The sequence below is a fragment of the Micromesistius poutassou genome (assembly GCF_964030765.1).
Source record: "Micromesistius poutassou genome assembly, chromosome: 13".
Classification (NCBI taxonomy): domain Eukaryota; kingdom Metazoa; phylum Chordata; class Actinopteri; order Gadiformes; family Gadidae; genus Micromesistius; species Micromesistius poutassou.
In genome coordinates this window covers 12,856,912-12,884,585 of record NC_140283.1, presented here as the reverse complement: position 1 = coordinate 12,884,585, position 27,674 = coordinate 12,856,912, and the positions used below count along the sequence as shown (strand labels likewise).

The following is a 27,674-nucleotide window of genomic DNA, read 5'->3' as shown; positions in this document are numbered from 1 at the left end:
TGTTTGTCAATCAGATGCTTATTACTTTTCTGGGGAACAGTCAGCCTCCTATCAACTGTACCAATCATTAAAACAAAGTCCTCATCTTCAATCATTGGGACTGGCTAACCCTTGACTAACCCTAACCCTAACCCTGTGTGTACAATGCATTTTGCTCTGGCGTCCTTCTTGGTCTGTTGTTGTTCTGGGATGCACTAGCTTTATTTGCACTCAGTAGCCCATCCTTGTCGGGGGCCTTCTGTACCTGTGAGGTACAATGGAGGGGGGTCCGATTTTTCTGGCTCTCATCCACTCCCGTCTCTCACTCAAACATACGCGCACACACAGCTCCAACTTGTCCCTACTATATTTCTGCTCCTTTCTCCCGTCATAACATAACATAACAACAACATTACTGTATGTAACCGTGGCTATCTGTTGCGCGGCTTTCCCACTAAGATAGCTTTCTTTATAAAACATTAGTATTCATTTTTTGTGTTTCTCATGTCACAGAAACAACAGTGAATCCTGTGTTTCTGTGCCCCGCTGTGGTGTCGACAGCACAGAGCTCCGGTACCGTTACAGGATAGCGGTGGTTTCTTTCAGCTTGTATTGTATTCCAATTTTAGCGAAAACACACATAACATTAGCTTGAAAGAAAAAACTGTTTAAGTATGCTTATCTTTGCGTGAATTTCGGGATGACTCGTCTGCCAATGACTTCAAGTTGGTTGTGTTTTAGCCGGTGATTGTTGCGCCAAACTGTTTACAAAGGGACACTTGCTTGCGACGCAGCAAGCGCCTGCTAGTTGACCTGCCGGGCGGGACGATCAGTAGGCCTACTACTTCCCCACATAAAGAGCTTAGTTCTGATTGGATCGCTTCCCAAATCGTCCCGCTTACATTTTCGTCTCGTTTTTATTCGTCAACGAAAGTGTCAAAAGATTTCGTCGTAGTTTTTGTCATCCTAAATTGATTTTTAGTTAGTTATCGTCTCGTTTTCGTCAGACTGTATCATTTGCGCCGGAACACGCCCCTGCTTTTCGCCGACACGCCTCTCCAGGCGCAAGTGTAGTGGTGCCTGGTTGCTGCGGGGGAAAATCAGCTTTGCGCCGGGTGCAAACTAGCAACGACACATGCGTCGGTGTAGAAAGTCAATTGTACCGGTCGCAAGATAGGGCCCTTCTTCTGTTTGGCGCACATGGCTAATTTGCATACGCGCACAGGACTGGCTGGCTCCGCTTGGCAAAAAATAGAACATATTTGTGAATAAATGTTTAAAATTCTGAATACTGGACATGGTGAGCTTAACACATTTAAATGACCATTAGTGACAATAAAATATATATATTTTTTTTTTTGTGACACGTGACAGTGTTGTTCACTGACCAGCATGTTTATTGGTGCATCAGTAAAAATCTATTAATTATGTTGTTATTGCATGTACCCTATTAAATAGGTTAACAGTATATTCTGTGGCTGTGGAAGCTGTATATTGTACTGTGTTTATGAATGGTTTTGCCATGTGGGCGGGGCTAGTTGAAGCTGGCCTATGTATATATACACGTACCTTGCATATCAAGCATTTGTGGAAGGTGAGGCTACCTCTATGGTGGACCTAAGACTGACCGTCTGAGCAGAGGGACCGTTTTGAGGTCAATATAGTCAATACGTTAAACTGTTTTTGTTTGTGTTTAAGAAATTGTCTAGGGCCCTTTAAGTTTGGTCACTCAGAAGCTATTATTGGCCTAGCCCGGTCGACAACACGACAGTGCGATACCTGTGCAAAATAGCACCCCAGAGTAGACTTGTTGGTCTGTGGGGGATCTGTTGTTGGACTACGAGATGAAAGAGTGGCCATTTGATGCCAAGATCACTCAGTAGCTCCCTTGATCAAATCCTTAAAAACAGTAGGGGGTTAGAGACAGAACTAAGAGCATAGCTCATAATGCCCAGCCGTTTCCATGCTTAGCACTCTCATAACATTTTAAATAGGTAATGAATGGATAAATGGATGAAAGAATGAATGGATGAAAGGATTACCGTAATGGATGGATGAATTGATGGATTAGATGTAGGAGGCTCTTGGGTGATCTGACTGTCTTCCCCATCTCACGGTCCTCCAGGGCTCGTCTCTCACCCTGCCTGCATCTTCTTCATCTCGTTGCGGGCGCACTGGGCCCGGGGTGCCGTGTCCCCGTGGGGCCAGTGGATGAGGTCGCTGCTCCGGCTCAGGTAGCCTCGCAGAGGTTGTAGCAGGGAGTGAGGTCGTCGGTGGGCCACTGGCCGGGCGAGCACGGGGAGCAGGTGAACTCGTCGGCCAGGTACTCGTGAGGCTCACACGCCGTGCAGATCCAGCAGCAGTACTCACCTGCGGCTCAGCCACAAAGGGACCAGTCTTACTACAAACGCGTCGGGGAGGCACAGAGGCTGGCGCTCTGGTCCAAAGGGACTGACAATACGTGCATTCGATAAACGCGAAAAGTGCAAGAATCATGCCAGAGACCAAACAATAAATAAAATGAGTAAACTGCTTTAAGTGCTACAATATAGCACTTAAAGCATAGCAACAGTAAAATAGTCAATAAAATAAAAGTGACATTGTACTCTAACATTCTATATTATTAGAGAGATGAATAGATGCATGGATGAATTGATGGATGAACAGATAAATGGATGATGGATAGATGCACGGATATATTTGGATGAATGGATGACCCAATGGACGGACGGATGAATGGGGTGAATGGAATAGGATGGATAGGTGGATGTAGCGATGCATGGATGGGTGGATGAAGGAAGCTCTTGGGGGGATGCGACGGTCTTCCCCATCTCGCGGTCCTCCAGGGCTCGTCTCTCATCTGCCTGCATCTTCTTCATCTTGTTGCGGGCGCACGGGTCGCTGCACTGGGACGGGGGCACCGTGTCCCGGGGCCAGTGGATGAGGTCGCTGTTCAGGCTCAGGGTCTCCGCCCATTCCCCCACCGGCACGTAACCGTAGCGATCGCCGGAGCGCTGGTAGCTGAAGATGTTGTACCGGCCCAAAGCGACACCCTGGGCGTCAAACTTCACCGCCGTCTCACTCCCGGGGGGAGAGAAGGGGGCTGCAAGTGGAGATCAGAAAACACAGATCAGAATAAGAATCGGAAACAATAAAGAAGGGATCAAATATAAAACCAGGACAGTAGTACCAGTACTTCGACTGTCTCCACCCAGCAGCGATATTGGTTAGTCGGTGTGGAGACCTGCTAGAATATACGGAAACCATGAAACACAATTGAAAAGCTTTTCAAATGCTACATGTCTGCGGAAAGGAGAATCTAGAGAGACCCTCCCTGTGTGTGTGTGCGCGTGCGTGTGCGTGGTTTAACCTGTTGATTGCCCACATTGATTGCTCAATGTGTGTGCAGCCTCACCCGGCCCCAGAGTCCAATCAGTCTGACTCGGGCCAGGTGAGGCTGCTTAAACCAGCCGTCATATACACACACACACTAAACAATATCCTAGCCAAGAACATGTATACATGTAGCACATCAACCCATAATAATTATATTGATCTGTATGTAATGTATGCTGCCATTGTAAAAGACGCATCATGAAGATGATGAACATGATGATACCCAGGCTCACACCTCCCCACACAGACCTCAGGCAAAATGGGACATTCCTATTGCTCAAATATAGCTGACAAAGTTTAGTACCAAATCTAACATTAGCAAACTCCCTAAGTCATCGAGGCGTGAAGGCAGAGGATTGAATCCCTTAAGAGGGCGATACAGCAACCCACACACTGATAGAATTAGCCTGCAGGTTTGTTGCCGAAACTGCCAAATTGGTTTGTGTACATGTTGTTATGAAAGGATTGCCATCTACCCCCAGGATACGAGCGCACAAGCAATTGGGAAATTGGCAAGATGCTGAAACCGTATTATTATAATACATTTTTTAAAGACACATAAGCTGTGAGGAACAAGGGAACGAGGCGTCTTCTCACATCAGCGCCGCTACGGACAGTCGCACTGGCTGGCAGTTATCTGATTACATTCTTTAACACAGACAAAGTGCATGTCACCACTGCTAGCCTCAATTGTCAAGCAGCCAGGAGAGGCCTCTCCATAACACACACTCTCAGACTTTGCATGTTGATACCGACCAGACACCGTCCGCACGGCTCCAAAAGCTTCCAACACAGCTGAACACGCCCAACAGATTTGTTCCTGAACTCGTCCGAGTCTCCCCAAATGTTTCAGATGGCCAACGGTTGGGACAGTGTGTTCCATGCTTAAGGCAGGTCTGGTTTGATGTCTGCATATGGTTACGGTTGGCAGGGGAGTAAGCACCTCTAGCACACTGTCAGTCCCTTAGACACACCGCACTTTATTTATAACGCTCCTTTTCACACAAAAAAAAGCCAATCCCCTCTCCCCAGCCCCTGTCTCTCTCCCTGTCTCTCTATGTCGCTCTCCCCTCCCAGCCTGCAGAGAATAATAAACAGAGTACTAGAGGAGCCCCTTATAACACACAATCTCATTAGAGCGAGCAGAGAAACCCATTTGGCCAGCGGATTAGCCGCATTCTTATTCGTCGTGGCAACTTCCTAGTGTCGCAACAATTACTCCCGGCGTAATAGGTGTCAATGGCGAGCCGAGTGCCGGCAGTACATGGCAATTAAGAGGACTCGGCCCGGGTGGAAGAATGCAATTCCCTGGACTGCTCACGACAGGACTGTTAACTAGGCCCCTTGTTTTCTCATTGTTCTGTTGCTGTTTTTATTTTTATTTTATTTTTTCCTTTGCCTGTTTTAAACCCTCCAAACTACCTAACCCTCTATCACACACCTCAGTGCCTTTGAAAGGTAGCCCTTTATTGAAACTCGCAGAGCACTTTTCATTCTCCCACGTCCTTCTGCTGCCCCCCCCCCCCCCCCCCCCCCCGGTGCTCCTAATGGTTCCTCCTCCTACCTGTGAAGCTGACGTTGAGGATGAACTCCCGGTAGAGTCTGCGGCCGTCCAGGGACTTCATGGCGTCGCAGAGCTTGGTGGTGTTGGAGCACAGGCTCTGCTGCATCCGGTGCAGGGCGTGGGCCATGGCGTACACCGCGTTCACCACAAACATGATCTTGGACTCCGGTTCGAAGCTGCTCCGGTCCATGGACAGGTGAGGGTCGCAGGGCGGTAGAGGACTCAGAGTCTCTGTGGCCCTCCTCCTCCCAAAGAGCACTGGAACCTCTGTTCCCAGAATTCCCGGTACCAGGGATTTCGGCGGTTTATCCCGGGATCCAAACCGAGGAAGTAGCGGTTGAATTCCGGCACGGGATTGGCGGAGAGCTCCAGGGTGATGGCACCTTCGGTGGTCAGCTCGTTGCCCTTGACGATGCTCTCTTGCGCGCCCCAGCCGTCGCTGGCCACCCAGATGAAGGAGGTGTTGAGTCTGGCGGCCGCAGACAGGAGCTCGCGGGCGTCATCGCTGCGGAGGAACAGAACGGCCACGCGGGCGTTGGGCTTCTGCAGGAGCTGGCGGATCACCGCCTCGTAGGACTTCTTGGCGTTGGAACGTCCCACCTGCACACAGGAAGAGTAGGGAAGAGTGAGGAGGGAAACCGCTAAATCTGTTCACTGCAGCGACCTCTCTGGATGAACGATTGTTTGAGCTGATGAGTGTTTGAAGGACAGAATCCGTCCACTCACCGCTCGTTCAACTCTGGCAGGATAATTCCAGTGAAAAATGACAATGAGCTCCTTTTTTTAACAGTTCTGTACATTTTGGCTGCTGTTAATCCTGAAATACCCTTCAGGATTTTTTAAGCATCTTATCTTATTTTAACTTTGTAAATGACCGAACGGGATGATCATTTTGAACAACTGTGAAGGCTGCTGTGAAAAAGGGATAAAGTGCAGATTTCATTTAATATTATACAGCAGCTTGGTCCTTTTCGGTCAACATTTTCTACCTTAGCCTTCAGATAAAGACCAAAGTGGAACTAATTCCAACTAATTCTAACCAATTTAAACAGATATTTAAATAAATGAAATATAAAATCAAACAGAAGCTCCATCCGTTTTATGTGAGGATTTCCTCCCTCAATCTTCACACACACGAAAGAGGAACTAATTCTGTTATAGAAACTGTCACGGCCGAAGTAGGGATCCATACCAATTAAACGATAAGATGAATGAATGTGAAACGTTCGAATATGGACTCCTGGAGATAAGGCTACATTTTTACGCTTGAGTTTTTTGAGCACCACAGCTTGGTGGTACAGAACAAACTTTTTCCCAATGGTTTACTAAATCACCACCATTTTCACTTAGCAGTTCACCTTTAAGCTGCTTATCAGGGTGACATCGCAGTCAAGGTATCTCTTTCTGACGCTGTGCAGTGTTTGTAGTAGCCTATTTAGTATTATTGAAAGTAAAAAGTCATGTTTATTTTATATTGTCGAAGTGTTGTCACCCGCGCCGCTGCAGCCGCGCCGCGCTGATGATTTATAGGGCCTCCGCGGAAGACACGCCGCCGTCGATGTCGGAAGACCCCCGGGACTAACCTAGATCGAACGCCTCGCGTCCCCCACCCATCTCGTCGTCTCACGGAGGTTGTGTGCTCGGCTCAGCTCTATTCGGGTCCGACCCAGGTCACTTGGTTAAGCCCCTCGCAACTGCTCCTATCGTTTTAATTAATTCTACGGCCTCGGCCCCTCGATGTCGAGCGGGTCGAGGTTCTGCCCGCGAAACCCACGACGATGAGTTATGGAAAAAAAACCTTATTATTTAGAGTTGCCCCGTATCAGTCACAATCAATCACCGCTCGTAATGTGCGCCACTTACCGTGAGGTGTCTGTCGGTCTGCTTCTGCCGGCTGGATGAGTCGACAGGTAAAGGACTCGGAGGATAAACTCGCCTACTACAAATGTAGTCAGGTAGATTAATTTTTAGGTCCAATAATACAAAATGAACTTTTACAAAATATAGAGTGCTCGGTCCTAACAAGAACTTTGATATAAGGCACTGTTTCCTAAACTAAAGAGAGAGAGAGAGAGAGAGAGAGAGAGAGAGAGAGAGAGAGAGAGAGAGAGAGAGAGAGAGAGAGAGAGAGAGAGAGAGAGAGAGAGAGAGAGAGAGAGAGAGAGAGAGAGAGAGAGAGATAGATAGATAGATAGATAGATAGATAGATAGATAGATAGATAGATAGATAGATAGATAGATAGATAGATAGATAGATAGATAGATAGATAGATAGATAGATAGATAGAAAGAAAGAAAATATGTAGATGGTGAAAGGATTAGAGTAAGGTAAAAACACAGTAAAACAATTACAATGGGCCTAATCTAAACATGGAAACGTCCTTTTCAGGATTCCAATTTAGAGATGGGAATGTCCTTTTTCAGGCGTCCAACTCAGAGATGGGAATGTCCTTTTCAGGCTTCCAACTCAGGGATGGGAATGTCCTTTTCAAGTTTCTTTCTTTTTTCAGAGATGGAAATGTCCTTTTCAGGTTTTCCTTTTTTCTTTTCTTTTTTTTTTCTTTCTTTTCAATCTAATAAAAATAAAATAAGAGGATAAAACGCTATTTGCAAAATTGGTTAGTACAGTGAAAAGAGATCAGAATAGGCAGAGAGATGATCACACAGCTCTACCCCCAGCAATCAACACCAAGCGACTACTAACAACGAACTGCTTCAACAAAACTGAACGAACTGAATATTCTTAAAACTTTCTATACCATAAGAGACCCTCCTCTGCTCCTATTCTCTAAAGGTGGGGGCTCGGTGTCATCTTACAATCTGCGTTTCAATGCATCTCTTCACAAATGTTTCTTTGTTACACATTTCTAGTTATCCCATCTCGCACTCATGTCCAGTTCAGGGCAAGTGTGCTAACGTAACAGCCATCAGGGGTTTACAATATGTGTGTGTTCTCTTTACGATCCTCCTTGTGTGTGTGTCACAGTTAGTATATGGTGGTCGTATCATGGGGCCTACAGAGAAGTACCCTTTTAGTACTCCTCACAGTGGGCCTTTCATACAGTCAAAGTCCCCCCATATGTTCTTTTATCATAACTTGCATTTTGAAATGAACACCTCTTGAATACTCCTAGATCTCCACATATAAGATATAATAAAGCATGCATAATAAGATACATATGGCATACATATAAAACATAATAAAGCATACTTAAAAAGATATATATGGCATACATAGACATTTAAGGTATACATGTATATGTAGGTAACATTTTCTTGACAACGTAGTTCTGCGTCCTTTCCATGATCGAATAGGGAGAGGCTAGGTGCATCAAAAACAGTGGGTCCTATCGGGACACACGTCAATATTTTTTTTTTTTTACAAAGTAAATATCTAGAAATCTAAATATATAAAACTTTACAAACAGTATAAAACCATAGTACCATAACATAATTTCTATTCTATTCTATTTCTATAATGCGCCCCCCCACAACCCAACCCTCTGCCTTCCCGCTCACCTTTTCGGAGGTGGCGATGCAGATGTTCCTCATCCGCGCCTCCTGCTCAAAGGCCTCGATGCCCGTCTCGCCGTAGTCGCCCTCCGACGCCACGGTGGACACGTAGGTCCAGTTGAAGGTGCGCAGGATCTCGGCCATGGCCTTGGCCTGGTATAAGTCCGGCGGCACGGTGCGGGCAAAGTAGTCGTAGCGCGTCTTGTCGCTGAGCTTGGCGCTGGCGGAGGCGTAGCTGATCTGGGCGATCTGGAAGAGTATATGCTTATTTATATATAAGAGAGTATGCATGTTGTTTCCCAGTAGAAGAAAAAGCTACAGACACACCCATATGCACACACACATGTACGCAAACACAGGCACACGCTCACTTACACAAACACACACAGGCACACGCTCGCTTACACACACACACACACACACACACACACACACACAATGATGAATAAAGTCTTTCAATCATAAATAAGTGAGAGACATCTGGGATCGGGTGGTGTCCACAATATTCCTTTTATTTTTACTTATGTATGTATGAAATTATGATTTGTAATCACGTGCACACACATACTTTATACAGATAAACACACAGAGATCTGACACACACACACTGCAGCCTGCTAAAATACAGTCAAAAAAGACAGGAGGAGACAAGAGGGGAGTGGGAACTCTGTTGGTGGGAGTGGGTCTTCTCCTGCCAGGAAGCAGGAAGAGAGACTGTACTTACTGTAGGAACAGGCAGAATACGAGAGAAAGGGCTGAATATGAGAGAGAGGGCTGAATACGAGAGAGAGAGGGCTGAATACGAGAGAGGGCTGAATATGAGAGAGAGAGGGCTGAATATGAGAGAGAGAGGGCTGAATATGAGAGAGAGAGGACTGAATATGAGAGAGAGAGGACTGAATACGAGAGAGAGAGGGCTGAATGCGAGTAAAAAAAATTAAAAAGGGAAAATGGTGCAGAGGAGGGGAGCTGTGTGTTTTCATTTCTGCTTCTAATGCAAGTCACACACACACACATAGACATACTCATACTGTAGTCCTCGCACATGCACAAACCCGGGCAGACTCAGAGGCATACACAACCAGACTATGTGCCCACTGACACACATAGACACATGTGCACCCACACACAGAGACAAACATACACACTCCCGGTCTCCCTGTCCATTACCCAGTCTTGTCTGTCTGCCCACCTGGCGGTCTGACACACTGTATGAGCCCCCTATAACGGCCAGGGTGCTGTCGTCCTGCCGGCCACAGGACCCGTCCTGACAGATGGACTCTGTGTCGTCCACCTTGGTCAGGGGCGCCCTCGCAAACAGAGAAAGACAGCAAACACACACACACACACACACACACACCATGCTTCATTGCTGCAGTCTGGTGTGTGTGTGTGTGAGTGTGTGTGTGTGTGTGTGTGTGTGTGTGTGTGTGTGGGGTTGACATTTGAATTAGTATGAATGTTCATATCTTTGGAGGTTTATTAATTATATATATTTGATCTGGTATTCTCATATCATCCTGGACTACATGCACATTGGCTCTTTACTTTGCACACTGGAATGAATTCCTGTTCATAGGGGTTGTAAATGCGCATCCATTTTGTAAATATATAATTATTTAAACAGTTAAACAGTAAATATGGGCTTGCTTTTATATAGACCTCTACTCTATTCTTTCATTACCCTCCTCACACCACTAGCCATTGTACTTATATATTTGTATTTATGCATATAACTTGCATTGTATTGTACTTTGCTGCTTCTGTAAGTTGCTGCTGTAGCGCCCCGATAGCCTCTCACAGGATGAACAAAGTTTGATCTCATCCGAGGGTCAGCTCCCACCCTCCCCGTTCCTGGTCCCCCTGCTCACCTGTTCCAAAGCGTAGGTGTCCCTGGAGCAGGTGTCCAGTATGTGCACCCCCAAGGACACACCCGGCAGCAGCATGGGGTCGCCGTTGATGCGGTCGATGGCGAACAGCATGGCCTCCAGCCGCTGGATGCCCCGGTCCTCGTTGACGCGGCCGCACTCCTCCAGCCCCGCCCCCTTCTCGTGCACCGGAAACAGGCCGCCCAGCACCAGGTCCCCCTCCATGCGGATCTCCCGGCGGGACGGGGGCGGAGGGGCAGTGGGCTCCCCCCCCCACTGAGCAGGACCACCCGACACATCAAGACCAGCAGCGCGGCGGGGACGCGGGCGAGCATGGCGGAGTAGTAGTAGTACTGCTCGATTATGGAAAAAAATCATAATCGCGATTATTTCGGTCAATACTGAAATTCATTATTCAAACGATGCTTTTTGAGTTTGAAAACATGATGCATTTATTCAGCATTTCTCTCAAATTTCTCTCAAATCGGAATAGGTTAAATCGAAAAAAAAATTACAAATATGTATTCAGCTGTACTGCAATTTCTATAAAACATTCAATGAATTAAAAATAAAATATAAATTAAAAATAAAATAAATCGAAATCACGATTAAAATTGGCTTAATTGCGCGCCAACAAGTTGTGTCAAGGGTTTCGGCTCATTTCTGCTCCTCAATAAGCGTTCTTTTCTCCTTTGCGCCATCTTTGCGTGTGTGTTTGCTACTACATGTGAATAACATGCTTTTGCATAGATGCATGTATGTGCGTGCTTGCGTGTGACTTTTGTACACACAGGCATGCATGTGTATCCTCAAAAAGGTAGGAGGATGAATGTTTCCTTTAGAAGGCTAAAGGATTTCATTTAGACTGACTGTCCTTGTAGAATAATAGAGGCAATAATAAGAGAGGCATTGCAGAGATTCACACAAAAAAATATGCAGAGGCTGTTCTGAGATAAACAAGCACACTGGTTGGGAATGGTTTAAAGCTATTCCTTAGAGCACACGCTGAGGGAAGGGCTTTGTGCGTGACTATGTGTGCATTAATATGTGTGCAGGTGTATATGCATAGGATAGATTTTGTGCCCAAAGCACTTTAATATATTATATATATATTTATATATATTTTTCTAATATTTCCCAGAATCCTTTGTGGAATTTATAGTGGCCCACTGCCCTGAATGTATGGGTGCAAAAAAACTCATCCCAGTATTCCCAGTCAAACAACAAACCCCTCCAGGCCAACGTTATCAAACATGGAGGACGCGGCTCCTCTCCTCCACTACACCACCTATTGCAGCACTCCGTCTTCTGTCTGCCAACACCAACCACAGCTCATTCCCCCCCCCCCCCTCTCTCTCTCTCTGATCCTCTCCTTCTCATCCACCACACTGTGCATTTATATTCCCTCTCTCTCTCTCTCTCTCTCTCTCTCTCTCTCTCTCTCTCTCTCTCTCTCTCGCTCTCTCTCTCTCCCTCCCTTGCTTCTTGCTCTACCCGAGCCCTCTCCCCTTGTTCTCGTCTAGTCCTGTTCTCGCTCGCCCCTCAGTCAGACCCAGCTCTCTCTCTCTCCAGCTGGGAGCGGGCGTGTCGGGTCGATGGGCCACAGTACACAGGGAGAATAGATAGGCCAGGAGAGAGAGAGAGAGAGAGAGAGAGAGAGAGAGAGAGAGAGAGAGAGAGAGAGAGAGAGAGAGAGAGAGGGAGGGAGAGAGAGATACTAACAAACACAGACACTGAGAGAGAGTGAGTGAGTGAGACAAATGATCAAATGATATTATTCCAGTCTGATCAACCATGGAGCGAATGCAACCAAATAGACTGATTGTTTAGTCTGCTACAAAATCACAAAGGCAACATCAATGAATGAGTTTCCAGACCACAAGGCTAGCAATAATGTCAATTTTTCATTTTTTTTGGACCACATCAATCGTTTCCTTCTAAACTGTTTAAGACTAAAGAGTCATCCGAACTTATAACAATTAGGCTCGTTTTTTTGAGCAATAAACATACAATAACATACAACAAACATACAATAATCAGAGGCCTCAGATGGGAGTTTGCCCTGCGTCTCTCTATTAGCTTCGCAAGGAGAAGTACAATGCATTGGCAAGGTCTTCTGATACAGTGGCACAGGTCTCAGAAATGCAGAGAACAGCTCATACACACATGACATCTGATGGTAAAATCCATAAGTTGTGGTTCCTTCATCATGTAAGCTCCGTCTACTATTCCATGCAGTGTCTAGCCACCCTACCTGTTCCTATAGCGTTATCTAACGTTAATCTTTGTGCCTGGGGTAAACTGGTCACAAGGGAGCAGGGAACCCCTTATGCAATATTCTACCTGATGAGAATACAGGAAACTCTGTCCTTTAAGTAAACATTATTTGATTTGATAATTGACAATAGCAATCTGGGGAGACATAGTGGTGACTTCTCAGTTGGACCCTTTGACCCTTGACCCCACATAAGGGTCAACATAACAGAGAATTTTGCTTCATTGTCACTTTATTTATGGGTGTTTTTCCTTTGGTGGGACATGAAATATTTAGTGGCTGACAAATCATTTTCTATGGAGAATAACCGTGCTTATTATGTCACATAACTTAAGCGTTGAGAATTAAGGAGGTAACATGGCATTTATGTTTTTCGAACAGGCGGAGTCAGCCCATTCCGTTACTTTCTATCCAGATATGTTTCTCTCTGTCAATCTATACATCTACCTACCTACCTTCCCAGCCGTCCATCTAGCCATCCATTCATCCAGCGGCCATCCATCAATCTATCCATCTGTCGGTATGGTTGCCTGACTCTCTGGTTGCCTGTGGCAAATATAGTGAGGAGAAATATCGGGAGAAAGAGAGAGATTAAAAGAGCACCATACATCCCTTTTTTCCAACATAATTCACTCCCATCGAGTCCCCAGCGGATGGAAACAGGGGTAGTAAGTAGAAAATGCTGTGTCTAGACTTCCAAACCTCAGGGTGAACCAGTAGACTACTCTGTAGCTGGAGGAATCACACGGCATCAGGGGAATGGGTTGTGCAACTCCATAACCTCATCTGAACTGGTTCAAATCAATCATTTGCCGTCAGATCGGATGAACCTCGGATGTGTTCTGTTCGATCTGACCATCAGCGGAGTTGAAAATATACTTCTATACTTTTTGACTTTTTGTCTGTTCTGAGTGAAACAAGTCGTTGTAAATATTGCGCCATAAGGCTTATATTGACAAAGCTGAGACACACACATTAGGTTGAACAATAACCTGTAAACTAACCAAACCACACATTTACAATCATCTCAGCCTACTGTCCCGTTGGCGAGGATCGAAAAAATGAACTAAGAGTTTATTTTGTTTATATCTTAATTATATGTCAGTTTATATCTCATTGGTGTTCTTCTTTGTCTGTATTTTTTGAACGCGAGCCCTTGCCTTGCCTATCCGATTTTGACATGTTGTACTCAGATTGGCTAAAATATATAACAGTAAAGCACGCTGCTTTGTTATGCTATCCTGAAACAATCATGGGACACAGAAGAACAGACGCACACACACCTACCTCAAAGTCAACCCTGACGAGACTTCCTCAACTAGAATTCTTGAATTCTTGAAAAAAAAAAAAAAAAACGGTTAAGGACATAGACATCTTATAAGTAGACGCAGCATCGACCGCTACTGCCTACTGGCGCTGACGAGACGCGGGGCCGCCATCTTGGAGTGGTGATCCGCTCCACTCAGTGTAATTCATTTGGCAGGAGCAATGAACTGTCAGCGCATTTAATTAATCTTACCTCACTGAATACCACTGATTTTCACGCGTTTTTTTGTCATACGTGTAGCTATGATAAAGGACACATGTTTTGGCGTGTTTTATTATTCATAGTTGGCTTAACAGTAATAGAATATTCTTATATGCTATAAGTGACCAGACGTCCGAGATCAAAACTGGGAATATAATCCCCGAGAAGGGGAAAAAAACGGTCAGCTATTTTTAAGTAGAAGAAACAATATGATTAGGTTATATATACATATACGTATATCCTACATAAACAATGTATGAATACATTAGATATCTTAGGGACTTATAGACTGTATCTCTGTTGCTGCAGCAGCAGAGTTTATTCTGTCTTGACACTTTGTATTGATATTTTGTATTACATTCTTCCCTTAAATTATGTTTAGAGTGATTGTTTTATATGTATTTTTTATGTATGTCGCTTTGGATAAAAGCGTCTGCCAAATACTTAAACATAAATAAACACCTGAAAGTTTTTATATCAGCTAAAACCACCAATCTGTTTCACTGGATTCAGAATAAAACCAAATTCTGTCTTACCTAACAATGTTAGTATTTCAATATTGTTACTTGAACGACTTATTCATGGTTCCAATTATACTGTTAAGAAAGTATTGTCTTATACTTTGCCTAAAATTAGACAAAATAGAACATTTCCTTACAAAGACGAATGGGGCCGGGGAACTAAGTTTTAACTTAATATTTGCCTTGTAGAATTCAGCAAGATTAAAAGTGCAAATATATCAATAAAAATTGGGAATTATACACAAGTTAACATTCAATTCAATTTTATTTATAGAGCGCCAAAACATTACACGTCTCACGGCGCTTTACAGAGTATTGAACATTCAGAGAGAGCCCATGAGTAACAGGGGCGAGGAAAAACTCCCTAGAATTGGAGATACATATAGGAAGAAACCTTGAGCAGATCCACGACTCGAGGGCCTGACCCATCTGCCTAGGGTCAGTTACAGGGCAGTGAGGTTTGTATACATGATAAATGAATAGGTTAGTTAGGTGTAGAGAATAGAACATGGTGTTTAGAGCCACCTGGGGTGTATGTTACAAAGAGGTGGGATGGTTACCTTACCAGTATGATAATGCATGAATCCCATTTAGTGTCAGAAAGTTCAAATAGTCTAGTGTAGGGATGAATTGTCATAGGGATTAGGAATTGTCATAGGGCAGTAGTGGATCGCTAGGCAGCGCAGGCCAGGAATCCGGTCAAGGGGACAGCAACAGGCGATGGTAGGGCAGTCATAGGGATGGGACTTCAGGTGCGATGAGGGCCAAATACAAGGATGGCTAATGACTGGTAATGGGGGAAGAGAGATATATATAGAGTGGGTTAGTATTGCTATACGTTTCATGATGGTTAGTATTAAGTGTATCAATGGTACTATAGTGTTACACTATAGAGAGAAAAGGCAAGAAATGTTATATATTGATATGATTTATCAAGTCTCAGTTCATAGCCAGGTGAACACAGTAGTTCAACAGTAATCCCAAAAAATACCCCATTCTAGTTGTCAGGTAAGTGTGGCAGGACCTTTTCCTGTTTATCACACATTTCACGAAGGTGGGCTACACAAAATTGGGTTGGAAAGCTAGACTAGCTATACTGTATAGCCACTGTCCATCTGATTGTCTAGTTAGCTAATATCATACGTGCTTTTACTGGCTTGATATTCGCTGCTATGGTTAAGGTTCGGTTTAGGGTTAGGGATAAGGGTGAGGGTGAGGATTAGGGTAAGGTTGGGGGTGAAGGTAAGGGAGGCGGGCGGTTAGGGTATAGGGGAGGGGAGAGGTTAGGGTTAGAGGGGGGGGGGGGGGGGGGAGGTATGAGTAAAGGAGGGGGGAGGACAGGGGAGGGGGAGGTAAGGGTGTATGGGGAGGACAGAGGTCAGGGTATAGAGGGGGAGGTTAGGGTATAGGGGAGGGAGGTTGGGAGAGGATATGGGAGGGGGGGAGGGGGGGAGGTTAGGATATAGGGGAGGGGAGAGGTAACCTTACCTCATTAGGGTAACATGCATGTGTATAATAAAAATTACCATACAAGCCACACAACCAGGTCATTTTAAATGATTTTATATCATAAAACATCAGTATACATTTCAACATCTGTGCACACAGTGAAACAATTCTGGGATGTGATTAAAAAAAACAATGGTTCATCGTGAGACCATCTGACCCTAACTCTGTCCCTAACACTGAACCATGAGGAACCCGCGAAGGAACCCTTGACAACCCGTGCCTTAAGTCACGTCCTGCGAGGTAGAAGTTGCATCTGAAGTCTCCACCGTCCAGCTCCGACGAGGCGCCGTCAGTGGGTCACTGAAATGTTGCAAGAGGAAAAACACAAATTGTTAGCCTCGTAGCATAATCTATGTTGCTAGCCATAGGCCAACAATGTCAATGAGGCTACCAATGTCGATTACACTATGAGGCTACCCATGTCGATTACGCTATGAGGCTACCATGTTGATTACACTATTGGGCTACCAATGTCAATTATGCTACAATATCAATTATACTATGAGGCTAATGATATAGATAACTCTATGAGGCTAGCGATGTTGATTATGCTATGAGGCTAACAATACCCATTATGCTATGAAGCTAACTATATCCATTATGCTAGGAGGCTAACGATGTCCAGCTAGGCGGCTAACCAGATTCCGGGTCTCCCTCCAGATAGGTGGCTCCTCCTCCATAATTTTGTCCATGATTTTTTTAGTTTATATAATTTGTGTTGAAGAAAATACTTTTGTTTTGAGCATTCTACACTAGAAACACAGTGGTAGTAGTTTATTATTCTTTGGACACCTTGTTTAAATCATTCTGAATCAAATCAAATTTTAAACTTCAACATGAAACATGCACACACTTGGGAATTTGTAATTCAGGAATATAGTAAAACATTCTGTGAATTTAACAGCATAGCTTTGGTGGTGAAACGATGTAAAAAAAAACCTGTTGGTATTAACCTTCCAAAGACTTGAGCAGTCCCATCGTAGTCCTCGTCTCGCTCCTGGTGGGTCGTCAGCTTAATCTGTTCACAATACAAACACACATTAAAAGGGTGATGTTACGTTACCAAGTGTGACCAGCTGTTACGTTTTAGTGTCCACCTTGATGTACGCTGGATAAACTATAGTAGTAGCAGCTGATGTGACCTTAATTACTTCAAATCACAGCTTTGGCTAAAATTCACAGAATGAAAAATCAGAAGGAAAAACGAATGAAGACCCTCTACGATCGTTTGAAATAATTAAAAAGAACCTCCAGGTGTCAAGTGTTTGGTTATGGTTACCCTCCGGTCCACAGCCTCCGGTCCAGCCTGGTGCCCCATTCCTGGTCCAGGGGGATCTGGATACCCTCTGGTCCAGCCTGGTGCCCCATTCCTGGTCCAGGGGGATCTGGATACCCTCTGGTCGAGCCTGGTGCCCCATTCCTTGTCCAAGGGGATCTGGATACCCTCTGGTCCAGCCTGGTGCCCCATTCCTGGATACCCTCTGGTCCAGCCTGGTACGCCATGCCTGGTCTAGGGGGATCTAGTTACCCTACATTATAATTAAGTGCGAGAAAAGCACTAGACACATTCACATAATAATAATAATAATAATAATAATAATAATAATAATAATAATAATAATTATTATTATTATCCACCCTGGTGACCCATACCTGGTCCAGTGGGATCTGGTCACCTGCTGGTCCTCAGCCTCTGGTCCACCCTGGTCCAGGAGATCCTGTGAAGTCAGACAGCATCTTTATAGACCCATGCACATCGCGGTCTCGAATCTAACTACCAACCCCCCCGCAGGAGCCCCTTACCTTGAGCTGGAACGACGATGGAGATCTTGGGGTGCTTTGGTCGTCTTGTTGCAAAATACAGCCAACAGACTTACCTTGAGCAGATCTAGTAGTTTGTTGCTGTTGGTTCATGTACAAATAATTGACTACATTTCATATCCCCCCCATTTAGCAAATAATTCCCACCCATAAACAAGGCTGACAACAGTACAAAATAACAAACTGTTCTCATGCCTTTTGTCTACTTCCTTACTACTCTCTAAAACATCACATGCACATCGCATGAGTGTTGCCTTACTGATCAGGGTGTGATCTGAGTGACCAGAGATGCATGCTGGGATACTGTGCCATCTGACGCCTACAGTTCTGTAGAGGTTCCCCCTCAGGAGAAACCAAGTTTTCAAAAGGCTGTTGTGACATCAGTTACATGACCTGGAACGTCCGTCAAGACCATGACAGGGACTCCCCAAGGAGAAACACTAAAGGGTAGGCTGTGAGGCTCCCCCTCTCGGCGACTAGAATACAACAGCTCTTACAGGAGAGAATCATGGCGCACATTTCAACGTTCCTCTTCATAGACCTTGAAGCCCCAGTGAGGCTTTCTTCACCTCTTCTGAAGAAGCGCACAACTGCAGCTCGACAGGGACGCTAGTTGGGATGTTTCCAAGATGGTTTCCAATTCCGCCCGAGAAATACTTGGATCTCAGGGCAGGAGTACAGGAGATCCAGAGGGCTTGCCAGCAGTCCATGTTGAGGTTAGGTAGGGAAGCCACGTTGCAGAATGTTTCATCTTCCATCTTCAGTTAGTTGGTTGGTTTCTCATCCGATTCTGTCCGTTCGGAATGCCGTTAGTCCATCATCCATTGTACCAAGTAGCCATTGTCGCTTCCCATTGTTTGCATGATTCAGTCACTACAGTCCAAGCTGCATGACACTCAAGTCATCCTGTCCAGTGTGTAAAAGGTCGAATTGAGATCCAGATGCTAGATCGCTCCATGCTCTTGCTGTATTGAACACCCACTTTGTTATCCTCTTTGATTTAGGCCACAGACTTGAGTCATCAGAAACATCCGACCAAATGACACTCAAGGGTGTTTCAGGAAGAGTAGCATCCTCCTATAGCTGAAAATTAAAATGTTCAGGTAATACAAGCCAAGTAGAAGTAGAAAAATTTCCCCTCACACATGTGGTGCCCAGTACCAGGTTAAAGATCACCCCTCTCACACTTAATGCCCCGTGCAAAGTCAACAATTGCCCCGCTCACACTTTGTGCCCCATGCCAGGGCAACGATTGCCCCTCACATGAAGTAGTGCCCAATGACATGCAAAGATTGACCAGTACCAGGTTAAAGATCACACCTCTTTATTTTCAGTTATTAGATTGTGTATTTACACAAACAATGACAATACTCAAAGGAATACAAAGCTAAACGAGAGGAGAGACCAGTGGAGGGTTTGTAGGTCTTTGAGAGAGGAGAGACCAGTGGTGGGTTTGTAGGTCCTTGAGAGAGGAGAGACCAGTGGAGGTTTTGACAGAGACCAGCGGTGGCTTTGTAGGTCTTTGAGAGACGAGATACCAGTGCTGGGTTTGTAGGTCTTTGAGAGACCAGTGGAGGGTTTGACGGAGAGACCAGTGCTGGGTTTGTAGGTCTTTGAGAGACCAGTGGAGGGTTTGACGGAGAGACCAGTGGAGGTTTTGTAGGTCTTTGAGAGACCAGTGGTGGGTTTTTAGGTCCTTGAGAGAGGAGAGACCAGTGGAGGTTTTGACAGAGACCAGCGCTGGGTTTGTAGGTCTTTGAGACGAGACCAGTGGCGGGATTTACGGAGAGACCAGTGCTGGGTTTGTAGGTCTTTGCGCCCTGCCCTTCACAAAGAAAAGAGAACTCTTCCTGGGGCTCCCGCCAGCTTTTCCGGGGTCGTTTGCGTTACCGCACTGGACGCCTCGTGGCGCCTATCTCCGCCTCTCCAGATTTGGGAATCTGAACCCGACTCCCTTTAGATCGACCGGGGGCGACGGAGGCCATCGCCCCGCAGAGATGAGAGACCAGTGGAGGGTTTGTAGGTCTTTGAGAGGAGAAACCAGTGGTGGGTTTGTAGGTCTTTGAGAGGAGAAACCAGTGGTGGGTTTGACGGAGAGACCAGTGGTGGGTTTGTAGGTCTTTGAGAGAAGAGAAACCAGTGGTGGGTTTGTAGGTCTTTAAGAAGAGACCAGTGGTGGGTTTGTAGGTACTTGAGAGCGGAGAGACCAGTGGTGGGTTTGACGGAGAGACCAGCGCTGGGTTTGTAGGTCTTTGAGAGAGGAGAGACCAGTGGAGGGTTTGACAGAGACCAGTGGTGGGGGGGCTAGGGCTTCAAAGCGTAGGGAGGGAAACGTTGGAACGTGCTCCGTGGTTCTCAGGTGCCGGAACCAGGTTGGGTTCTAGTTGCTGAGAGGGACAGCCCTCACATCTCACCCCCTGGTGTGTCTCCTTGAGGAGTCCCTGTCTCCATCCTGAAGGACGTTCCAGTTCATGTAACTGACGTGACGACGGCCTCTTAAACACTAGGTTCCCCTGAGGGGGAACGTCTACACAACTGAAGGCCTCAAACAGCGCAGAACCCTCGCATGCATCTCTGGTCAGTCAGTCACACACCCTTATCAGTAGGACAACACACATGGGATGTGATGCAATGATGAGGAATGTAGTAGGAAAGTGGACGGATAAAGTATCTGCTAGGGACGAATGAGAGGCATGAGAACGGGGGGGGGGGGAAGAGAGAGAGCCAGAGATGGCCAGAGAGGGGGCAGGGCCTACGTGGGGCGGGGCAGGGCCTACGTGGGGCGGGGCAGGGCCTACGTGGGGCGGGGCAGGGCCTACGTGGGGCGGGGCAGGGCCTACGTGGGGCGGGGCAGGGCCTACGTGGGGCGGGGCAGGGCCTACGTGGGGCGGGGCAGGGCCTACGTGGGGCGGGGCCTGAGAACCACTTCAAACTAAACGCTGTCAGCCCACAGCATTAAAAGAAAATGTTGTGACTTACAGTTCAGTTTCTTCTTCTTCGTGGTTCGATCGTGATACTCACAGAATCTGTTTCTTCTTCTTGAGCTGTGAAGGAGAGCAACGAGATTAGTTTTACGGCTTGTGTGTGTGTGTGTGTGTGTGTGTGTGTGTGTGTGTGTGTGTGTGTGTGTGTGTGTGTGTGAATTAGTGATTAATCCAATAAATCCAAATAAGTTATTAAAATAAGTTATTTTTCCTATCTAACTACGACGGTAACCGAGTGCGGAGTCATTGTGTGACGTCATGGCCCCGCCCCCCTACGTCTTCCGCCGCCAACTCCGTCATGGAGTCATTGCTAAATATCTGCAGCCGCGTCACCCGGCGAAAAATATCAATTAACTCAATTAAAAACAGCTTACGACGACATACATCCAGAACTACTATTATTCAACTTATCAAGTAGGCCTAGAGTAAAAAACAATTAAGATAAATTATAAATAAATGTCCTACTCACAGCAGGTCCGGATGTAGCGTGCCGTTTTACTTCAAAAAGTGTTCGTTAATTAACCCGACGGTCAACCTGGAAAACAAAAGGACCAGACGGATCATTAGTTACTTTTATAACTTCAACCGGACGTTTCTAACCATGTTTCGGTTAAACTACTAAAATAACGTCAATATTAACCGTGTAATGGAGACGGCTCAGCGTCTTTTTCAATCTAACCTGTTTGATGTGGTGGAGCCAACAGCTGACGGCGCGCGAGCAGCAGCAGCACAGTGAGGCTCAATGGAGACGCAGCGCGATCCGCACCGAGACCCGCGAAATAATCAGCGAATAATCAGCGGAACTACATGCAGGTGTGCGCCGCCATGTGTGTGTGTGTGTGTGTGTGTGTGTGTGTGTGTGTGTGTGTGTGTGTTGAGCGGGGGTGGGAGTGGGTGGGTGGGTTTGGGTTACAAACTGTGGGTGTGTGTTTGGGTTTGTGTGTTTAAAAGGTGAACGATATGTGGATGAGTGGGAATAAATGGTATATATTATGTGGATGTGTGAGTGTGGTTTAAAACCATATGGAGTAGAGGAATACTGTTACTACCAGGAATTGTATGCTGATTGAAGTATGAAATTACACCGTATGATGGTGTATTTCCTTTTGATGAAAATAATAAAAAAAATAAATGCCTAATGTGTAACATAACTAATTAACTATAACTGTATTGATACAATTACTATTATAGAACATAAAAAAAATAGAACACAACGTACTTAACTTAAATATGCAAATTACAACATTTGGGCAAATTATGCAACTATGAAAGTCTTTATAGTTGCGTTTGTTTATTCACAAAATAGAAATGCTATAACGGCATAAAAAATAATAAAATCAATCAGCTCAGATATTATATATATATATATATTTATTGTCAAAGTGATGAAGTTATCAAAACGTACAGAAATCCAAATGACACTAAATGTTTCAAATGACATTAATAAAATAATACATTATATTGTTACTTTAATATTCTTATATTGTATATTTGAACAGTGTTCCAATATATTAGTCAAACATTTACATGTATTAAATCTATATCTGTACATATTTTATACAAACAAAAACAAGGCGATGACATTATAGTCATACATCAAATATCCGTACAGTCACACCCAATTCATAAAGAAGACATTTATTGCCTGTTACACAATGCATGGACAAACAGATTAAAAAAACGAATTGATTGTATTTATTTAATCAAAGGAATCAGTACATTTCCCCCCCCAAAAAAAAATATATAGATTGCATTTCATATCAAAATACTAATAATAGTAATTATTCAAATAATAATTATAAATTGAGCTCGTTCTCTTTTAAACGGAGCGGTGTGAACTTCTTGGGAGGGCTAGTGAACATGTGTTGATGACCTTGACCTCTGAGCCTAGGGTCAGAGGGAAGGGCTAGTGAACATGTGTTGATGACCTTGACCTATCTGAGCCTAGGGTCAGAGGGGAGGGCTAGTGAACATGTGTTGATGACCTTGACCTTTGACCCTAGGGTCAGAGGGGAGGGCTAGTGAACATGTGTTGATGACCTTGACCTTTGACCCTAGGGTCAGAGGGGAGGGCTAGTGAACATGTGTTGATGACCTTGACCTTTCTGACCCTAGGCTACGGTCACCTGGCTCCTGTCCCCTATCCCTATGGGCTCTCCTCCAGTACCTCCTCGATGACCGCCTGAAACGGACCAGAACCAACCGTCACCGCTTCAAACCGGATCAATCACACAGGGACCAGAGAGAACGATTCTGACCAATAAACAGCAGGTTACTAACCCAAACAAAAACATTGGTGAACTCTGTGTCCGTGTGTGGAGATTCAGAAAAATACATTTAGATTGTATGCGCGTATCTCAGCCCAACTTGAAGGACGCTTTGCATGAACGCTTACATGAAGCTAAATGACCAAATGGAAACGTGAAACTAATTGAGCGAATCCAAGACTGATCCCGCCAGACTTACTGGAAAGTTAAATTTGTCTAGACAAAAGGCCATTTACATGGCCTCCGATATATAACCAAACCTGTTAGGCAAATGTGTAGTAAAATGTGTCAGTCAAATAAGGGTAGGGCAAAATTGGTTTTGTGCACATTTTCATGCAGTACTGAGCCAAATAGTATTTATTTGGTATGGAAACGATAATGACCTTGACCGCATGGCTTCTGGACCCACATTATGCCGATATTATTCCTTCTCTGTATCAGTCTACTTTCCTGTCTGTCTTCACTGTTCGATCCATAAAAAAAAATAATAATAACTCATGAATACAGAAATCTAGAAATCAATAACATGTACGCACTCTCAATGTTGTGGGACACTTTGGAAGGAGTAGAGGAATGGGGAATCCATTTTAAACGGCAACATGTAGAAACAGACCTGCATTTGTTCATAAGACACAGCATCCCTGAGGGACGCTTGGTCCATCGTCTCTGAGAACACCCAGAATGTACACTTTAAACGATGACACATGTTGTGGGCGTGTGCTGTGCTGGTGCTGCATGTCGCCAGGCAGGACATCTCCCGGAGTGTGTGCGGGCTGGGGGCTGGTCTAGCTAATTAACTAATTGATTGCTCAATGTGCAACAGTTGTGCAGCCTCGCCCAGCCCGATCAGACTCAATCAGTGTGGGTCGGGCCAGGTGAGGCTGCCTGAATCAACCCTGGGCCCCGTTTCCCGAAAGCATCGTTAGCCTAAGTGGGTCGTAAAGTTCATCGTACGAGCATCGTAGAGTTTTCAGACCCGTTTCCCGAAAGCATCGTTGCGTAACGAACATCGTTAAAACCCTCGTAGCTAACGAGGGCTCCAGGGGCACTCGTAGAGCGCTAAGAGCATCGTTACTATAGCCTCAGTGGAGTCACCAGCTGGACATTCCGTGTATTGGATGTATTTTATTCAAACACATCCAATACCACAGAATGTCCAGCTGGCGCAATTTCGCAATATACCCCAAAAACAGTGGTTACCACTGATGTATTACTCATAGACTACTGTTAGATTTAAGTTACTGACTGAGCGTGGCATCTTCCTACAGAAGGTTCTCCAGAGGACCAGGGAGAGGGTGGTCTCTGGAGAGGAGAACCCCCTCCTACAGAAGGTACTCCAGAGGACCAGGGACAGGGTGGTACCTGGCTGATGAGGCCCGCTCAGCGGGGCCTTGACAGAGGCTCTGCTGCCACCAGTCGGAGCAGGCCGAGCCCAGCTCCACCGGCTCAGAGCAGCCCTGGAGGACCTGAGGGGTCGCAGCAGAGCCAGGGTCAGAGGTCAGAGGGCAATATGACTGTGGTCATGTTGACATTAACATTCAGGGCGTTTATCAGACGCTTTCATCCAAAGTGACTTGCATTAAGTACATCTGTCAGAGGAAGGAGAAACTTCCTCCCCGACCCCGACCGCAGGGGTTCCCAGAGCTAGGCTCTGAACGAGCCTAGCTCTGGGCACCTGCTCCGACCAGGTTTGATTGAGAGCATATGTTTCTATAGCAACTTACATACCATGTTCATTTTGGAACGGAAAACCTAGGGTTGCCGCTAACCCTGGGTTAACTTAGCTGGGTAAGTGATAAAACCGGCTTTGTGGAACACCCCTCAGGTTAGTTTGGTCGGATAAGTTGCCATGGTTACTTAGCGGAGATTCCCTTAAGTGACGTTCATGGAACGCAACTCCAGCTGAAAGAAGCCCGGCTAAGCGGAATAAGCCCGGCTTTGCGTTCAGCCTGGTTGATGGAACACCACTCGGGTTGCCTCCGCTGTGTTTGTAGCTGATCAGCTGGCAGGCTGAGCACATCACTGGATATTGTCGCTGAATGCAATTATGGCTTTAAAAAGCTCGGAAACAACGTGTGCCGTTTGAAGATTTACTTACAACCGGACAAAACTAAATAATTGGTTGAAATCGTAATGAATGAATGACTGACGGCGATTGTTTACATCGATCTCGTAGTAACCAGTAAAGCCCACAATTCGCGCAAAGCATCACAGGGCGGTGGAAACAACCCACTATGTTGTGCTCCATGTACCCAATGTTGACAACGTGACATGACATGACTAAACTACCAACACAAACAAAGAAAGGAAATTAACTACGTGTTGACAGCTGAACGCTGTATCACATCATGAGCTGGCTGTTCTCAATTCACAACATGCATCCATCCAATCTAAATCAGGCATTCTGACCAAAACTCATGCACTCCCCACCACAGTTATTCCACTGATTACTCCACTATCGTTATCTCCACTATACCCAATACTGTACGAACGCAAACCGTGGATAAGTCAGGCTACTTGGTGGCTATGGCTAACATCAATTGCAAGAGTTAAGACAGCCGACCACTTGAGTGCAAAAAAACACAAAAGACCTCCCCACTGCACCAGCAAACCTTAAAGACCGGGTAAACCAAGAATAATTATGGGTTTTGAGTTTATAATACCACAGGAAATATATATTATTAACCACCCTGCCAAATTTGAAGGACTAAAAAAATCGCGAAGTATATAAAATTATGCTTCAAAGTTGATGAAAAATGAGCAGTAATCCCTGGCTCAGGACGGTGGGGGCGTGTGCGCTGCAGGCCAGGAAACCACGCCCATCACCGGAGAGAGACCGTCTTCGGTCGGAAACTTAAATAAAGTAAACGAACCGTTAACGTTACGTTTCCCACTGTGGCATCCAGGGAAGATGCACCAACGAGGTTGAAGAGGCATAACGGGCAAGCTAGCTGCAAACTGACAATTCAAACCAGACTCGTGAGCGGTAAAACCATAGACGGGTGAAACCACAGAATGCTAGTGCGCGGTTAATGTATTTATACCTAGAGGGCAGCAGGGGGCGGGTCTACATCGAAGACCGCTTTACGTAAAGCGGTCTTCGATGTAGACCCGCCCATTTTAAACCTGCACACAGAACATTCTCTGAGGCCTAGCTCCTCAAGGAAATGATGAATGGGAAAAATATTTTTTACATGTTTTGAGGGACACATTTAAGGCCTAATTAATATGATAAGAAGAAAAATACTGAATTTGGTTTACCCGGTCTTTAAGCAATAAATATCGCGTCTTACCTTTATTTATGTGGCAGTGGTCTGCAGATGCATCCCGTGGTGTCGCCTGCCACATCCATTTAGTTCAACAGGTGATCGCTCTGTGTGTCCATGGTACTACCATGCGAAGCGGAAGTGGCTTGCTTCGCTTGCTTTCCCTGACAGCGGTCATTAGGTGCTTAGCAACGGTCAATTATCAAAAAACAATTCACCGCCGGAAGTCGGAAAGGCCCATGCAAGTGAACGGAGTGTTCAGCACTGAGAAGAGCCGTGTAATAATACATAATATTTAAACTCAAGGTTTTTTGTCTTTTTAAGTGGTGGGTACAAAGTGAATCTTGACGAAAACTGGTGGGTAGGCCTACTCGGCGTAACCCCAGCGTAAGACGCCTATGGTTACGACGTCTTAAGCATGCAGTGAAAGTATCAGAGGCTCATCGATTTCTATTGGAAAAATAATACATACATTAGATATCTATATATCTTAGGGACTTATAGACTGTATCTCTGTTGCTGCAGCAGCAGAGTTTATTCTGTCTTGACACTTTGTATTGATATTTTGTATTACATTCTTCCCTTAAATTATGTTTAGAGTGATTGTTTTATATGTATTTTTTATGTATGTCGCTTTGGATAAAAGCGTCTGCCAAATACTTAAACATAAATAAACACCTGAAAGTTTTTATATCAGCTAAAACCACCAATCTGTTTCACTGGATTCAGAATAAAACCAAATTCTGTCTTACCCAACAATGTTAGTATTTGAATATTGTTACTTGAACAACTTATTCATGGTTCCAATTATACTGTTAAGAAAGTATTGTCTTATACTTTGCCTAAAATTAGACAAAATAGAACATTTCCTTACAAAGACGAATGGGGCCGGGGAACTAAATTTTAACTTAATATAAATAAAATGCAAATATATCAATAAAAATTGGGAATTATACACAAGTTAACATTCAATTCAATTTTATTTATAGAGCGCCAAAACATTACACGTCTCACGGCGCTTTACAGAGTATTGAACATTCAGAGAGAGCCCATGAGTAACAGGGGCGAGGAAAAACTCCCTAGAATTGGAGATACATATAGGAAGAAACCTTGAGCAGATTCACGACTCGAGGGCCTGACCCATCTGCCTAGGGTCAGTTACAGGGCAGTGAGGTTTGTATAC

The 27,674-nt window shown here is 45.1% G+C and overlaps 1 long non-coding RNA gene and 1 pseudogene across 2 annotated transcripts; both read right to left on the bottom strand.

Annotated features, from left to right (window-relative positions):
* Positions 1-152: 152 nt before the first annotated feature.
* On the bottom strand, positions 153-13,338 carry LOC311357223 (metabotropic glutamate receptor 3-like; annotated as a pseudogene). Its single transcript, XR_014684181.1, has 8 exons — positions 13,298-13,338; positions 13,051-13,141; positions 10,324-10,673; positions 9,645-9,779; positions 8,459-8,767; positions 4,940-5,539; positions 2,840-3,082; positions 153-2,349 (listed from the first exon to the last, which is right to left on the bottom strand). The product of XR_014684181.1 is annotated as a metabotropic glutamate receptor 3-like (transcript).
* A 2,943-nt stretch (positions 13,339-16,281) lies between these two features.
* LOC311357504 lies at positions 16,282-17,552 on the bottom strand. Its single transcript, XR_014637850.1, has 3 exons — positions 17,433-17,552; positions 17,107-17,171; positions 16,282-16,453 (listed from the first exon to the last, which is right to left on the bottom strand). It is a non-coding gene; the product is annotated as an uncharacterized lncRNA (long non-coding RNA).
* Positions 17,553-27,674: the final 10,122 nt, after the last annotated feature.